The sequence below is a fragment of the Magnolia sinica genome, chromosome 17 (genome assembly GCF_029962835.1).
Source record: "Magnolia sinica isolate HGM2019 chromosome 17, MsV1, whole genome shotgun sequence".
In the NCBI taxonomy this organism is placed as follows: Eukaryota; Viridiplantae; Streptophyta; class Magnoliopsida; order Magnoliales; family Magnoliaceae; genus Magnolia; species Magnolia sinica.
Genome location: NC_080589.1, coordinates 38,002,874 through 38,020,216, shown reverse-complemented (window position 1 = coordinate 38,020,216; position 17,343 = coordinate 38,002,874). Strand labels below are relative to the sequence as shown.

Genomic DNA, 17,343 nt, shown 5'->3' with positions numbered 1-17,343 from the left:
AACGATTATATTAAAAAAATTTGAACTTAGAAGCTTTGTAGTGTTGTCTGATTGGACAAATGGGCCTTAGTCAAAGAAGGCTTAAAGAAAGTTCAATAAACCATCCTTTCGCAAATTTTTTGGACGCAAGTGGTAAACGCATTGCAAGCATATGAACCCTTAGTCACTATATTGCGATTGGTGGACGGAGATGAGAAGCCACCAATGGGTTACATATATGATGTGATGGAAATTGTGAGAAATAAAATCATGGACAATTTTAACTATAGATAGCGTGATTATAGGCCCATTTTAGATATTATAGATAGAAGATGGGGTATCCAAATGTTATTTCCATTGTATTCAACTGCCTACATCCTTAACCCAACCTGTTTATTTGCTTTCTCCGATCTAGTAGAAGCAGATACTACACATATGGTTGGATTTATTGACGTTTTGGAAAGAATGGTTCCAGATAGAGAAGAACATGACAAGATCTCAGCTCTATTGGACTTTTATATGAAGAGCGAGGGCATATTCTCAAGGGATATAGTTATCAGGCATCGGCAGTGTTCAAGTTGTTGGTATCGCTACAACTTTCGCTGGCCAGGGATAAAGATATTATATCGTTATCGCCGATAATATCGCTGATAACCAGAAATGCAGGAAAATGTGGGGGAAACATGGAGAAAATAGTGGCATTTTTCAGTGAAACTCCAGGACATGCCTAAATATACATATTTGCATATTTAGGAATTAAAAAATTACAAAATGAATGCATTATATAATAAGTTTTCATTTTATGGAGCCCATTTTAATGTGTTGTATATCCATGTCTGTCCATCCATTTTTCTGGATCATTTTAATACACAGTCCCACAAATGAAGTTGATCGCAATCTTTTGTGGACCATACCATAGGAAACAGTGGTGATTGACCATTGAAAACTTATGGTGGGCCACATAAGTTTTGGTTCTTTTTTTTTTTGTTCCTCCGAGTTTATGACACCTTATTGATGGTTCGAAGGGTTAACAAAATAATACAGTGGACCTAGCAAGTTTTCCAAGGATAGGGATGGGTGGGACCCTGACCATGGGCCCACCTCAATGTATGCGTTGTATATCTACACGGTCCATCCTTTTTGCCAACTCGTTTGAGTGCACGACCCAATAATGAAGTAGGTCCAAATCTCAGGTGGACCACACCATGAGAAAAACATACACATGAGCTTGATCCAAAACTTTTGTGGCCCCCGAGAGGCTTTCAGCACTAGGCAGTCGGTCCCCACTGTTTCCTATGGAGTGGTTCACGTGGGCATTCAATTGTCCCATTTTTGGGCTCATCACATAAAATGATTTTTCAAAATGGATGGATAGCATGGATAAAAATCATACATCACGGTGGGCCCCACAGCTAAGGTGTTGCCGGAGCTGTACCCAATCCGCTTCCCTTTGCCAATTCGCGGGATGCATACTGCTTACCGACACTGCCAGTAAAGAGGTGCTACTGGTCAATGCTCCTTGGGCCCACCATGATAAATGTGTTATATCCAAACCGTCCATCCATTTGGCTAGATCGTCTTAAGGCTTGGGACAAAAAATAAGGCAGATCTAACAATTAAGTGGACCACACAGTAAAAACTAGCGGGGGATTGAACGTCTACCATTGAAACCCTTTATGGGGTCACAGAAGTTTTGGATCAATATGAAATTTGTTTTTCCTTGTATTTGTGACCTTATGAACATATTAGATGTAAAATAAACGTTATGGCAGGCGGTGGGCCCTAAAGATTGTTTAACGGTGAAAATCATTATCTCCGCTGTTATTTATGGTGTGGTACATATGATCTTTGGATATGATTCATCTTTTGCATAATGCTCTAAAATGATATCTAAAAATAGATGAACGGTGTAGATATAATAAATACATCACTGTGGGGCCCATGTAAATTTGATCTCCTTTGAACTGTTCGTACAACTCGGAGCTTGAGGAGCATCAGTGCTCGTCCTCGCACGACATGTACCTTCAGCAGCTATATAGCTGGTGTGAGGTACACCAACCAGTCCGCTTCCTTGGTATGCAACCGCGTCTTCGAGGTTTTTTTTTTTTTTAAAAAAAAAAAAAATATATAAAAAAACAAGAAAATATCAGAGCGAGAGGATTTCTCGCTGAGGGGTTTTTGATCGAGGGATTCGAAACTCTAAATCAGACCCAAATCGAGGGGAAATCTGGCAAAATTTCATATTTTTCGCTGAAATTGCGACATCGATATTCCAATTGGAAAAAAGGGGGAAATTTGTAGGTTTTTCTTACCTACCAGGGCTGTCGATCAAGGCCAAAGGGAATTTGTTCTTTCGAGTTCCGATCAGGTACGAAAATTGTGAAACTGAAAGTTTTTTTTTTTTTTTTGTTTCTTTCTTTATTTCAGCCACACCACGCCGATATTCTCGGCGAGAACCCATTTTTATCGATGAAATCGCTGAAAAATGGGTTCTCACCGAAAATTTCGCTGATTTTCTGTAGAGAAACGAAAACTTGGGGTTTCGATGTCGCCAGTGCAGCGACACCGATATTATCGACAAATCGTCGACAACACAAACACTGGGCATCGGACAATGAAATTGCCTAGTACTTATAAATGTCTTACTATTACTGTCTTAGACTCTCTTACTCTCTTACTCTCTTACAACTAGTTTTTTACGATCTAATTTTCATAGCCTTAACCCATTTAAACTATTTTTCTCAATTGATTGGTGGGCTGCCTATGGAGTGGATCCGAATACGAAGAATTCAGCTTTAGAAAAGCCAACAATGAGGATTCTTGGACTCATGTATTCTGCTAGCGGTTGCGAGCACAAGTGGAGCACATTCGAGGCGGTAAGTTTGGAAAAATGAAAATTTTATAGTTTGGGATAATTTATAAAAGTCCGAGTCTATTAGTCTAAATAAGCTAACGCCTAATGCATTTTCTTTCATGCAAATTCAGACCAAGAAAAGGAATCGCTTTGAACAAAAGAAGGTTAACAACTTGGTCTTTGTGCAATACAATTAGAAGTTGCAAGAACGATTCCAAGTTAGGCGAGAAAAGCCTGACTTCTATGACCTTATTTGCTTAGGTGAGTTGGATGCGGATAATGAATGACTTGTAGAGACGGAGGAGCCGGTCTTTGTTGGCGAGGAGCTGACATGGGCCCAAGTTGAAGATGCCACATACGCATTGACGTGTGGAGACAAGGTATTCCGTTGCGGTAACGGGGCCGTAACGACTGACACGGAGTGTGTAACAGTCGAATTTTTTTTTTTTGGTCAGAAAAATTTGGAAAAATATCCATTAAATCCGGAATATTCTAAATATTCCAAATATGCATTCATTTATAATTTTGAACATCTTTATAGTAGTGTAACGGTCCACTCTTTGATGAGAATGTTGTATCGGGTTGTTTGATGAATTTATTTATTTGATAAACTGGGATTAACTGCAAACCTTTTATATTTAATTTTCTAATTATATAATATCAATGATAAATTTAATAGAATGAATTTAATACCAAAACATCTCACATTTATAAGTTTGACAATTATTTATAATATTGGTGTGTTACATACCTCGTACATCGCGTACATTTTATTTCAACATATAGAGTCTAGAGACTTTTAGGCCTTATTATGTAATTTATATACCTAACAATTTGATATCATTAACTCTAAACAAATTTGATATCATTTCCTCAGTAGATTCTAAGAAAAAATTGGAATTAGATTTGAGTGCATAGTGTTGTTAATTTGGGGCTGATTTGGTTGACCACTCGTTGTCACAAATCAGCCTCAAATTTATGCAATTTATTAGCTCTTATCTCACTAATGATTGATGGGCATTTATTGGACAGTGAAAAATGCAAAATATCAAATGGTCCTATTTCAAAAAACAAATGTCTACAAATTAATGGTTAAAATCATTCAAACAATACCCATGGCAACAACAATCCCATAATTTAATTCGTTAATTTTGACTTAATATGTGCCTCGTGCACACATTTTTATGGCCCTGTAAGTGTGGTCAACTCGATGTATGTATTGCATATACATGTTATCCACCCGTTTTACCAACTCATTTTAGGACATGGTCCAAAAATGAGGAAGATCCAAATCTCAGGTGGACTACTGGAGGGTGAGCCCTAAACGTGGGGCCACCTCAATGTCTTGCCAACCCATTTCAAGGCATGGTCCAAAAAATGAGGCATATCCAAATATCAGGTGGACCACTAGTGGGTGAGGCCTTGAATGTGGGGCCCACCTCATTGTATTTGTTGTATATCAATGCCGTCCATCCTTTTTGCCAACTCATTGTAAGGTATGATCCAAAAAATGAGGCAGATCGAAATCGTAGGTGGACCATACAATAGGAATTGAATTCCCACCATTAAAAACTTCTTGGGACCAAAAAATGTTTTGGATCAAGCTATTATTTGGGTTTTCCCTTCAACCAAATCTACGTGACCTTAGCAATAGGTTGGATGGTGTGGATATACAACACATGCATCAAGGTGGGCTCCATGGTCAAGGAAGCACCAAAGTGGACTGTAATTATGGTCCAACTCACTGGACCTTTTGGCTTGTTTTGAATTGAAAAGGGAGAGAGGGTTTCCCTCGTAAATGACGAAAAGAGAGAAAGGGGGACTCCGATTATTGTGTGGACGTGGCAAAGTTCTGTGGGCCCCAACGTGATGTATGTGTTATATCCACACCAATCATCCATTTTGCTCTATCATTTTAGGCCATGATAAAAAAATGATGATCCAATGCTCAAGTAGACCACACTGCAAAAAGCAATGGGGACAATGATGTCCACCGTTGAAAGATTCCTAGGGCCCACCATGATGTTTATTTGCCATCCAACCTCTTCATAAGGTCATGATGGGAAAGCACAAATATCTACTTGATCTAGAACTTTTGTGGCCCTAAGAAGTTTTCAATGGCAGGCATTCAATCACCCTTTTTGTGTGTGGTCCACGGGAGCTTTAGATTTGGCTCATTTTTGGGATTGTGCCCTAAAATGATATGGAAAAATGGATGAATGGTGTGGATATAACGAATACATCACGGTGGGGCCCACAGAACTTTGCCACGTCAACATAACATTGTGGTGTGCTAAACCACGCAATTCGAGACCTCCTCGGGCTTCAAAATAAAAAAGAGGGGGGTTCGTAAATGGGCAGAGAGACCAAGAGAGGGAGAGTCGCACATGACAGTCTCTCTCCCTTCTAAGTTTGAAACCCAGAGAGAGAGAGAGAGAGAGAGAGAGAGAGAGAGACGCATGGCTGTCTCTTTACCCCTTCAATTTCGAAACCCTAACTAGAGAGAGACGCGCATGGTTGTCTCTCTCCCCCTGAGAGAGAGAGAGAGAGAGAGAGAGAGAGAGAGAGACGCTGTTGGCAGAGGAGAAGAAGAAAGAAGAATCGTTTCCAAGAACAGGTTTTTTTTTGTTTTTTGTTTTGTTTTCCTTTTAAGAAGATAGAAGAAGAAAGTTTTTTCAGGAGGGAAAACGTTACGGGGTAGGCCGTTATACCTTGTAATAATCGTTATGCTTCTTTTTCTCGGACCTCACCGATTCGACCTCGAATTGCATAACGGCCATGGCCGTTACTGTTATGTATTAGCTGTTATAGTCGATACGTAACCGATTGGGGACACCTTGCTTGGAGAAGGTACTTCCGCTCGGGGGCATCAATTGCTGTTAGCTAGTGGAGGAAATTGAGGAGATAGAAGGAGGAGATGACGATTAAGTTGAAGATCAACCATTGGATATTGATGAAGTATTAGTATGTATAGATGATGAAGAAACCGAAGAAGATGAAGTATATGTGGAAGAAGGAGATGACTCTAATGATGACGACGACGACGATGATAGTGGTGATCAAATGCCACAATGGAAAATAGATCAATATGTATAACATTTAGTATTATTTTGTTAGTGTATAACTTGTAAATTATATTTCTATTTTCTACAATAATAAATAAATAATTTGTTGATTGTCTTACACTCATACTTGTTAACTATATTGTTGAATGTTGATGACTTGATGTATAATTTATTATTTAATTGATTTTATTTCTCTTGAATTTATTTTAAATATGTAAACTTAGTTACCTATTAACTTAGGAACCCGCCCCCTAATTTCTTTTATATATATGTATATTGCATTTTTAAAAATTCTCCTATTTTTTATACATTTTTTTTTTAAAATTTTTTTTGAAAAAAATATAAAAAAAAATGTGGTCGCATATGCGATTGCATATGCGCATAGGCATATGTGATCGCACATGATCACATAAGTGATTTAACAACATTGGATACTACTTGTGTTATCGGTATCGCTACTAGTGTTATCAGTGTCACAAAGCTAGAGATTAGGATGATATCGGAGATATTTCGATAATATTAGGGATAATTCGAACAATGAGTGTGACCAATATATGTTAGTTCCAAGTTCCAATACCCAACTTCCCTCAATCCTTTTACTATGCATCTCTGCATCAAGAGTCCAATCTATATAATGACCTACGGGTTCAATTAAATGCATGTCAGAGAGTTGAAGATGAAATGTAAGATGCTAGTAACATGATTTTTTGGTTCTACATATTAGGCCTTCACTGACATGCACATTTATGTAAGGTTTTTCGAGGTGGTCTCATTTTTCATTGCACAAGATTGTGCCTCTACTGTAGAAATTTAACAACATTAGAACATCTAGAAAATGTTTGTCTAAAACTCCAGTGGTACCAATACCCCATTAGCTTAGAGTCACCTCAGAAAGCCCCTATCGCCATAAACTCAGCTTGATCCAAAATTAAAGTGGGCCACAAAAAAGGGAACAAGCTGTGATGGAATGGCCATGCTCAAATTTTGTAGGATCCCTCTTGAGTCTCAAAATGGCATGAATTTTGGTCTAACCCTTCATCTGGACTGGTTGAAGGCTATTCACGACCTTGATTGTATATACACAACATGGTGGGCCCCTATTCTAATCGATTGTAAGTGATCTTTTTCCATATGTTCTTGTTTTGTGTTCCATCTGAGTTTTGGATCGGGCTGAATTTTGGGACCTTGTGTTTTTTGAATTGACACTTCTTATGGATGGGTTGGATTCCGCTAACACATGATTGGACCTCACATCTACCTGGTACCACTGTAAGCCATGGTGGTACTAGTATTGCTGGAGCTTATGCACAAGTGGGGCTGATGCAATTAGATGTGTTTTTTTAAAATTTTTATTTTTAATTTTTTATTTTTAATTTTGGGTTGGGGTGGGGGCATCTCGACCTTGCTGATTTTTCAGCAATGACACATTCCATTTTTTTTTTTTTTGTTTTTATTTTATTTTCAATTTTCTTCATTTGTTTTCAAAGAAAGGCCTCTCCCACATGTCTCTACTAATAACCCTCCCATTTAAAACCCCTTTTCTGCTTTCTAAATCTATAAAACAAAATAAATTGAGATTTGGATTTTTGGAGGAAAAAAAAACCTAGGAGATTAAACCTGTGATTACGTTCCAACCACTAATTGAGATCAAGTTCCATTGTGATTCTAAGGACAATCTTCCCTATGCTTATGAACAAGTAGTTGTTGATGCAACTATCATTGCTCGTTGGCGTTTATCTTAGCCTTTCTTGTATCTTAGTGTAAAGATTGATATGCATGCTCTTCTTGCTATTCCACAAAAAAATTATTCCCAAGCTTGAAACTTACTTTATTTCCAATTGATGCAAATGGAAAAGATTTTATTGATATATCATTGGGAAATAAAGAATCCCATTAAAGCATATCTTGACAATAGCCTTATTTCCATTGGGGAGAACTCTTGGATTGTGCCAACAATTGTTTTAATTTCTCAGTTGATGCAATTCTCTGGTTATTACAAGGATAATAGAGTACTAGAGATTCTCAAGGCCATGGTTCCTTCCAAATACACAGATCATTGCTTAAGACTTGTAACAAGCTCAATCAATTACTCTTGTTAAACAGCTACATTGTGCTTATCTTGAGGGCCCATGAGAAGCTACAATGAGGGGAGAGAGAGAGATGCTATCAACCTTTCAACACCCCCCACCTTCTCCCCCCTAAGTTAGAGCATCCTAATGAGGCTGAGCTTGGAACAAGTGCTAATATAATCAAACTTAAAGAAAGAAAGAAATTCTTCTCTAACATAATCAAACCTATGAAAGAAAAATTCTTCTCTAACATATCAAACCTAAGAAGGAAAGAAATTTTTATCTAACCCCTCCCTCCCTAATTAAAAAAAAAAGGAAAAAAAAAAAGAAAGAAAAAAAAAGAGGTGCTCTTAAAAGAGGAACTTGAAGTTTGGAGAGGCACACAAAATATTTTGTAAAAGCAGAAAATAAAAAAGTAGTGTGGCTGTGGAGATGAGTAGCTTTGACTGTGATGAGAGGTGAATGAGCGGATGAGAAGTGGAGGCAATAAGACCACCGGTACCTTTAAGCGAATGGGCACTTCTGCAGCTTCAGTGACGTGAGCCACCGGAACAACTATCCGACACAAACGAGTTTGGATTAACCATCCAGCTCAACCAAGGCTGGGCCAATTGCACAGCACAATCATAAATCTGAACAACTATCTGGAACAAATAAGAATGTACTAATTAACCAATATAAAAAATGAGTTTGGATTAAGTATCCATCTCAACCAAGGCTGTGCTAACTACCCAACACAATTATAAGTCTGGATAACTATCTAGAACAAATAAGAATGGACCAACTTTCCAATATAAACAACGAGTTTGAGCCAACTGATCATAGTAAAAAAGCCCAATACAATCATAAGTCTGACCAAAGGCTGGGACAATCACCCAGTCCAAAGAAGCCCGAACCAATTGGGTACATTAACGGGTTCAACCAATTACTCGGTATAAATACTCGTCACATCACACATCTTGCAAGGAGAGCCTGAAAGGAACAACAAGTTGTCAAAGGAGGTGGTGGAGAAGATGTGAGCACACATCACACAACAAGAGACAATTTAGTCAAATACCTCCAACTTGGACATCCAACAATACTTCAAATTATTCAGCAAAAAACAACAAATCCCTGAGAAAAATTCTTAAAAAGAAAGATGGAAGAGAGAAACAATGAGAGAGCAATGGGCCTTATTCAATCATTAACCTTTCAACACCCCCCTCAAGATGGAGCATCCTAATAAGGCCCAGCTTGGAACAAGGGCTAACATAATAAAATCTAAGAAAGAAAGAAATTATTCTCTAACACTTCTCTTGTATTTCCTTTGGATTGAAAATGGACACATTGGAGTCGATCATTTGATTATTGGTAAACTCAGTTTATGGAAAATTAATTTGGTGTAAAATACAGTTGAAAGTTAATTTAGCTTATCGAATTTGAGGTTTATATTGGATTCGAGATTTTTCTCTTCTTCTTCTTCTTCTACTTCGTGTATATGAGGCCTCTTGCAAAGAAGAAGCCTCCTGCAAATGCTTTTTTTCATTTGTGATTGAGCTTTGATTTTCATTCATATTTATTGGTAGGTGGGCATATATGGTTATACAGCTTACTCAGCCAGTAAATTTGGCCTTCGTGGGTTAGGGGAGGCATTGCAGCAGGAGGTCATTGTAGACAATATTCATGTCTCTCTTATATTCCCTCCAGATACAGAAACCCCGGGTTTTATAGAAGGTTTAAGATCACAGCCGTTGAGCTTTTGATTGCCATTTCTAATTTGACTTTTGTACCGATATTCATTCTGGTTTCATATGACGTTACGGAGATCTTACTTCCTGCAGAAAACAAGATAAGACCAGAACTCACGAGCATTATAGCAGCCTCATCTGCAGCAATGAAAGCTGATAAAGTGGCCGAAAAATCTCTGAATGGCATAAAATCTGGAAGCTTCATTGTCACGTGCAACTTCGATGGAATCATGTTGTCAGTAGCCACTGCTGGCTTGTCTCCTCAGAGATCATACCTTTTGGCATTTTTTGAGGTGGCTACTGCTGGTTTTATGCGCATTGTGGCTCTATTTTTCCAGTGGAATTGGTACAGAACTATAGAAAGGTGGCACACACAAAGTAAGTTATTTGCAAACTATAAAGCAGTATCTAAAGAGCAGTTTTTTTCTCGTCTGTGTTTGTGCTTGATGCTTGTCAGTCAGAAACAAATTATTTCAAATTGCTATAAATGGTAAATGGTTCTGTTGAATGTAAAAAAAAATTGTTGCATGCGGATAACTAGACACAATCTTAGTAACTAGTGTTGAACTTCCAAGTGCAAATCACAAGAAACAAATGTTTGTGTTCCATTTAGTTGCGGGGATCTTTAATGGATGTTACAGTTCAAAAACCATGGAGATGTTGAGACTTCAAATTACTCCAGAAGGATCTCTCTCTCTCTCTCTCTCTCTCTCTCTCTCTCTACAGTTTTCCTATATTTGGGTTCTTATGTCCATAACTGATGTCAATGTTCATACATCCAATGAATGGATCTTTTCTAGAATTTATCTTGTGGTGCTTTCTTTTCTGATTCCTTTTCTTTTTATTTTTTGAAGAGAAACACTGAGGCAGCTCTTGGTTCTCTCCTTAAGGGGCTTGTCTCCCCTGCTCCACCCGTACCACATGGTTATGGTTCTACATTAGGTCTACATAGCAATATCTCACAAATCAGATATCTTTACCATTCATACAAATGTGACGTGAGAGAGAGAGAGAGAGAGAGAGAGAGAGAGAGAGAGAGAGAGAGAGAGAGAGAGAGAGAGAGAGAGAGAGTCTTTATTTTATTAAACTAAGATTTGTACAAATGGGTCAAGGCCCAATATAACATGTTACTTTCAACACTCCTCGAGCTGGAACATAACATCTAACAATGCCCAGCTTGGCACTAATGACTGACCCAATTTACGGTAGTAGTTTGGTGAAGATCTGCCAATTGCTCTTTGGTATGCACATGGTCAATAACAACTTCATTGGATGTGATCTTCTCATGAATGAAATGACAGTCTACCTCAATATGCTTTGTTTTTTCATGAAAAACCAGATTACTCGCTTTATGTGCGGCTGCTTGATTCTTACAGTAGAGAGTCATTGGTCACCACTAAATAAGCGTAATTATTGGAGAAGAGACTTGAGTCACTTGACCCACAAGAGCTCATAGACCGCATGACCCATAGCTTTGTATTCCACCTTAACACTTGACCTTGCAACAATTGCTTGTTTCTTGCTTCTCCAAGTCACCACGTTTCCTCCAACAAACATGCAATATCCTGAGATAGATTTTCTATCTACTACTGATCTGACCAAATCAATTTTCTATCTACTACTGATCCGACCCAATCAGTTTTCTATCTACCACTGATCCGACCCAATTAGCATCTGCATAAGATTCAACCCGGAGATGACCATGAGATCTATAAATAAGTCCCTGTCCGGGAGCTCTCTTTATGTAGCATAGAATATGCTAAAAAGTATCATAGTGCTGAACCCATGGTTTATTCTTAAACCTGCTAACCGTGCTCTATGAATATCTTCCAGTTTGTTATTTGGGTCCATTGGGGTATCGTAGGGTTTGCACCCCATTTGTCCTGTGTCTTTCAATAGGTCTAGAGCATACTTTGAGATAAGTTGATTCCCATGGAAGATCAGACCACCTCAATCCCAAAGAAGTATTTCAACAACCAAAGATTTTTGTCTGAAACTGCTATAGATATGCTTCTTGATTTATGATATGCCAACTTCATCGCTACCGGTAATAATGATATCATTAACATAGACAATCAATGCCCATCCCTCTTTGAGTTGTGCTTCACGAAGACAATGATCTATTTTGCATCGATAAAAATCAAAATCAACTAACACATAGCTAAAATTCTCAAACCATGCCCTTGGCGACTCCTTTAACCCATATATAACCTTTCGAAGCTTGCAAACTTTTCCCCTCTCCCCCTTGAGCAATGAACTCGGGAGGTTGCACCATTTAAACCTCTTCGGTCAGTTTGCTGTCAAGAAATGCATTCTTGACATCAAGTTGATATAGCGGTCATGACCTGTTTGCTGCAAAAAAAATCAAGAATTTAGCTTTACTACTGGTGAAAAAGTCTCCTCATAATCTGCACCAATAGTTCGTGTATATCCATTAGCTATCAGCCTTGCTTTTAAGCGTTCAAGTGATCCATTTGGTTGGTATTTAATAATGTAAAGCCACCGACAACCATCTGTGCATCTACTAGGAAGCAATGGAACTAGGGTCCATGTATTGGTACAATACATAAAAGACATCTTTTCTTCCATGGCTTTCCTCCAACCTTGATGTGCTAGTGCACTATGGTGGGATATAGGGACAAGCTCCCTTGACAGGTCTAAAGCATAAGAATAGGATGAAGGGATTAAATAATGGTATGCTAAAGCATAAGAAGAGGATGAAGGGATTAAACGATGGTATGCAATAAAATTTGAATGAGCATGATTAGTGCATGAGCATTTTGAAAGAGGATGGTTTGGGCATGAACATTTACCTTTCCGAAGTGATGCAGGACAATTAACCACTAGCTTTAAAAGCTCGAACTGTTAGAGCATGGAGAATCAATCCCTTTATCTTATAGCCCAGGCCCCACATCTCATAGGTTAGGACCTCGGCCGAACCCTCCTCGTGGGCCCCAAATCACATGGGTACCATCTCACACGAGCCACTCGCCTCACACGGGTTGCCCACCCCGAGTGTGCCCCTGCATCCCACAGGCAACCTCACTCGAGCTCGATGTGAAAATGCCCCTGCATTACGAAGGCCTATTGATAAATCAATTTCTGGAATGGACCGAGGGAGTGCAAGAACCTTAGGAGAAGTTGTTGGAGAATGTGAACTTTGTGCTTAACTAGTCTGAGGTGTAGGAGTGACAAGTGCAGGTAATAGCCGAGGAGTAACAGTGATGAGGACATCGTGCACACGCACGCCCGCACACCACCACCCCTACGCACGTGTGTACGCAGAAGGACCCCACCATTGATCTGGCTCGATGACGACGTCCAGGGAGGGCCTCCTAGCTAGAAGACAAGTTTTGGTTAAGAAAAAGTGGGCCCGATAGTCAAGAAAAGCCCATCGTGGGATCTCATGATTGTGGCCCACTCGTCGGATTGATTTCATATTTTAGGTTTTGTTTATTGTTATTATTTAGAACATTGTGAACGCTTTAGATTTCTCTGTTTGGTTTTTATTTTAGTTTACTTCATCGCAAGTAATAGGTTGCGCACATGGTGCGAGTTTTGGGGTATAGGATTTTCCCTATAAATAGTCACCCCTTGTAGTTCTTTTGATTCATTGAAGTTAATAAAAAGTCTTGCTTTATTTTTTTGCTCGCGTCGTGAGTTGTGGAAGAAGTCACACGTGGGTGCGAAGCCCTCCCTGGTTCGAAGGGCCAACTACTGTGGTGCGAAGGCACATCGATCCCAATTCACCCCCATCTTCCATCATCTTTTTTTCCATCTTCCCCCACCATCCGTATTTCGAATTTGTCCTTTCGTTACATCAAATTTCTTCATTACAGCAGGTTTGCAGATTTCGGCCCACAGGCGAGTTGAAACTTCGGCGGAGCACCACGCACAAACCGTACATTGGATCAAGCTGAGATTTGGAGGTTTTGGAGACCATCCCTGGCCGATCAGGGCCAAGGTGGCCTTTTTTGAATAATGGGCCCCACACACGTGCGGCGGGATCATACGCACGTCCGTTTGGGCCATTGTTGCTGTTGTCCACACGCAGGATCATCTTTTGGCTCAGGTTTTTATCCTCTTTTATCCTCTCATAGCCCTTTTTCATGAATCCTAACCCTAGATTACATGATCTCTAATTGATTTGCCCCTTTTTATCACCTTAGGGTTCCTTGAATTGAAATTAGGGAATCCATTGGATTAGTCTCTAATTTTTATGCATGAGTAGTTGATTTTATTTTCCTTTGACATTGTTTGGTTTATAATTTTTATTGGTCTAGTCTTAGCCTATGTCGACTTGGACCCGCATAGATTCCCCTTTTTAATTGTATGTTTGGATTTTCATGTGGGACGTGGAATTTGTGTGATTGTTTTTGAATTGGTAGGATCTAAGCCTGAAATCGTGCATATCATATTTAATTTTCCATGTCCTACATCAGGTTCTTGTAGGGGAATTCACCACATATTTAGGGTTTAGTTTGTTTGAGTCCTTCATGCATCCAGTCCATCATATATAGCTGCTATATATAGCTGAATTTTAGTAACAGTGTGTAGTCTCCTTCATATAGAGTCTCGTAGGGTCATTTAGTTTTTAGACGCATATAGTTGTCATAGCAGGTCCTTAGGTTGAGCAAGTCAGTGTATGCCCACACGTACGGGTCGCGGTTTCGGTTTGCACCCCACACTAAACATGGAGCAACTACAAGAAACAGTGGCCAAGTTAGCCCAGCAAGTTGAGTCCTTGAATAAGCATTTGGAACAACACATAGATAAACGCCTCGAAGAAATAGAGGCCTCCTTCAGGGCAAACCCCACCACTGGGGAGGATGCCCAATCTCAGGCAGTTGGTCAGGAGGTTAGACCAAGGAATGGAGGCGGCCAAGGAGCTGGTCATGGGCGCGTACCTGTGCACCCACCCCGTGAGGGACATCATGATCAATATGACCCGGATGCACAACTCCTCAAGGGAGTTAGGGTAGATGCCCTTACTTTTGATGGCCACTTAGACCCTAAAGCTTTTTTAGATTGGTTGGCGGATATGGACCATTATTTTGAGTGGTATGATATGTCGGATGCTCGACGAGTCCGATTCGCCAAGATGAAGCTTGTGGGTCAAGCAAAGAGGTTTTGGGCGACAGTTGAGCAAAAAAAAGAAAGAGCGAGGGAACTCCCAATAGTCCATTGGGGAGAAATGAAAGAAATGCTGAAAAAGAAGTACCTTCCTTTCTCTTATCGCATGCGGTTGATTGAGGAGTGGCAGTCTCTTCGACAGGGTTCCATGAGTGTTGCTGACTATATTGAGAAATTCGAAGAGTACTCGACCCGCTGTGAGGTTGATGAGGACCCCGTACTCACCCTTGCTTGTTTTAAAATGGGCCTCCGTCCTGACATTAGGAGAGAATTGCTCGCCAAAGACATAGACACTATCGAACAGTTGTACCAAGTAGTGTTAGATGTCGAGCAATACCTTAAAGCATCTGTGGGAAGGCGGTTTGACTTCCGCGAATCCGGTACTAAGGCCAACCCCTCTGAGCTAGACCTAACACGGGATTCCAAAACAAACCTTCCCTATGTTCAGCCCAGACCTAAGGATGACAAGGGTAAAGAGATTTTCGGGTCTAGTTCACGTGGAAGTGGGGCCACTAAGTGTTTTAGGTGTCGGGGTTTGGTCGCTTTGCTCACCGGTGCGGCAAGACAGAGGGCACCAAAGTACTCCTTATTGATGGGCAAGTAGAAGTAGTGCCCCCAGAGAGTGATAGTGAGGAGGAGGAATATGAGCCAGTCGGAACCCCTAGTGATGAGGAAGAGGGAGCACAAGAGTCTGTGACCCTTGCAATTGTGCGTTGCGCCCTAGCTCAAGCCAAGAACACTGATGACTGGCGCCGCAACACGATCTTCTACACTTATGCAAAATGTGGGGAAAAGAGCTGTAAGATGATAGTGGATAGTGGTAGTTGTGCCAACGTGGCATCGATTAGCACTGTGAGTCATTTGGGCTTAAAGCTGGAAGCCCATCCTCAGCCCTATAGAGTCTCCTAGGTTGATGAAACATCCATTCCAGTCTCGCACTGCTGTCTTGTCCCTATTCAGTTCAGATCTTATAAAGACACAATTTGGTGTGATGTTGTTTCTATAGATGTGGGCCATGTCATTCTGGGTAGGCCGTGGCTCTATGATAGGGATGTTATCATATTTGGTCGTTCAAATGTGTGTACATTCTGGTTTGAGGGCAAGAAGGTCAAGCTAAATCCTCTGCCACCCAAGAATACAACTGGAAAAGAGTTCACCACACAGAGTGGTGTGAGGGGCCCAAAAGAAGTGAAGGAGTCGAAGTCCAAGTCCAAACCGCTCCATATTTTGAATGCCAAAGACTTTGAGCGAGAGACAGAGGCGGACTCGATGATATACGCCCTTATAGCTAGGGAGAGTGTACTAGAGACTAGCATAGAGTTACCCACTGAGGCTATTCAGGTAGTACGTGAGTTTCGTGATGTTTTTCCTGATGATTTATCGAATGAGTTTCCCCCTATGAGGGATATACAACATGTCATTGATTTAATCCCTGGGGCAACTCTACCAAACCTCCCACATTACAGAATGAACCCGAAGGAGCACGCTGAGTTGAAGAGGCAGATTGATGAACTCCTAAAGAAGGGTTTCATTCGAGAGAGCATGAGTCCGTGTGCCGTGCTCGCCCTTCTTACACCTAAGAAGGATGTGTGTTGATAGTAGGGCCATCAACAAAATCACAATCAAGTATCGATTTCCCATACCGCGTCTTGATGACATGCTAGATATGATGGCTAATGCTACTATCTTCTCAAAAATCGACCTCAAAAGTGGGTATCACCAAATCCGTATACGCTCTGGTGATGAGTGGAAGACGACCTTCAAGACGAAGGATGGGCTATATGAGTGGCTAATTATACCTTTTGGGTTAACTAATGCCCTAAGCACTTTTATGCGTGTGATGAACCAAGTGTTGAGACCCTTCATGGGGAAGTTCCTGGGCGTATACATTGATGATATCTTGATTTATAGTATGATTAAGGAGCAACACCTCAACCATTTGAGGCAGGCTTGTGGGATCCTTAGGGCCGAGAAGTTGTACGCCAACCTAAAGAAGTGCGCGTTCTTGTCTAGTAGTGTGATCTTCTTAGGTTTTATTGTGTCAGCTGAGGGCGTATCGGCGGATCCTGAGAAGGTCAAGGCCATCGTTAATTGGCCTGAACCCCGCAATATTCATAAGGTGCGCAGCTTTCATGGCTTAGCCACTTTTTACAGGTGGTTCATTCAAGGCTTCAGTTCCATTATGGCTCCCATCACGGACTGCATAAAAAAGGGAGAGTTTCAATGGACAAAGGCCGCCTCGAAGGCCTTCAAGGAGATAAAGGTTAAGATGACCGAAGCTCCAGTCACGCGACTTCCAGATTTTTCAAAAGCTTTTGAAGTCGCATGTGACGCGTCAGGAGTCGGCATAGGAGGAATACTTAGCCAGGAAGGGCACCCTGTCGCCTTTTTTAGTGAGAAACTGAATGAGGCGAAGCAAAGATATTCCACCTATGACAAGAAATTCTACGCCGTAGTGCAATCACTACGCCATTGGTGACATTACCTGTTATCGCAAGAATTCGTCTTGTTCTCAG

General features: G+C 40.5%; 1 pseudogene; it reads left to right on the top strand.

The window, feature by feature from the left end:
• Positions 1-17,343, top strand: part of LOC131230646 (3-dehydrosphinganine reductase TSC10A-like) — a 40,263-nt pseudogene that overhangs the window by 6,285 nt on the left and 16,635 nt on the right.